The sequence below is a fragment of the Perissodus microlepis genome, chromosome 17 (assembly GCF_051167445.1).
Source record: "Perissodus microlepis isolate ML-2025 ecotype Zambia chromosome 17, ASM5116744v1, whole genome shotgun sequence".
NCBI classification, from domain to species: Eukaryota; Metazoa; Chordata; class Actinopteri; order Cichliformes; family Cichlidae; genus Perissodus; species Perissodus microlepis.
Window position 1 is genome coordinate 7,935,034 of NC_140477.1, and position 1,382 is coordinate 7,936,415.

Consider the following 1,382-nt stretch of genomic DNA (forward strand, 5'->3'; position numbering starts at 1 on the left):
ATGGGGGAAATCCCTCTTTGTATTTGCGTGCTGACGCAAGCAGGCATCAAAAAGATATTTCCACCAAGCGCCGCACCAGCGAGCGGTTCCAACATCTTTTTATATTCAAGGTATTTTATTGCAGCGGAAACCCACTCGGAGCATTTTATTTCCTACATTTACATATGCAACGTGTGGGTCACTGCAAGTGGTTTCCGCTTTTCTAAGCTTTAAAAAGAGCACACACACACACATATATATATATATATACAGTGTTAGTGTTACAAGGTGTCAGGTGCAAATAAGGAACTGGAAGTGCTGAATTTGGTGTTGTGCTCACACTCTCTCTTACTGGTCACTGGAAGGCTAACATGGCACATGATGGCAAAGAACTCTCTGAGGATCTGAAAAAATGAATTGATACTCTACATAAAGATGGCCAAGGCTATAAGAATATTGCCAACACACAGTGGTCAAGACCATACAGTTTAACAGCACAGTTTCCACTCAGAACAAACCTCAACATGGTCGACCAAAGAAGTTGAGTGCACATGCTCAGCGTCATATACAAAGGTAGTCTTTTGAAAACAGATGTATGAGTGCTACCAGCATTGCTGCAGAGGTTGAAGGCGTGGAGGGTCAGCCTGTCAGTCCTCAGACCATACACACTGCATCAAATGGCTATCGTCCCAGAAGGAATCTTTTTCTAAAGATAAGGCACAAGAAAGCCCGCAAACAGTTTGCTGAAGACAAGACGACTAAGGACATGGATTATTTGTGGCCTTATGAGACCAAGACAAACGAAATATTATTCATATGGTGTCAAGGATGTGTGGCGGCAACCAGGTGAGGAGTACAAAGACAAGTGTGTCTTGCCTACAGTCAAACACGGTGGTGGAAGGTCATTGTTTGGGGCTGCATGACTGCTGCTGGCACTGGGGAACTACAGTTAATTGAGGTAACCATGAATGCCAACATGTACTGTGATATACTCCAGCAGAGCATGATCCCCTTCCTTCAGAAACTGGGCCACACGACAGCATTCCAACATGATAACAATCCCAAACACACCTCCAAAAAGACCAGTGCCTTGCTAAATAAACTGAGGGTAAAGGTATTTGACTGGCCTGGCATCTGTGGGGCATCCTCAAATGGAAGGTGGAGGAGCACAAGGTCTCTAACATCCACCAGCTCCACGATGTAATGAACTCCATGCCCCACAGAGTTAAGGCAGTGTTGGAAGATAATGGTGGCCACTGAAAATATTGACACTTTGGGCACAATTTGGACATTTTCACCTAGGGGTGTACTCACTTTTGTGAGATACTCTTTGTGTATATACATATACGTATATATGTTTTTTTAAAATGTGTGAATATTGTGCTGAAATAAAATATTCATAA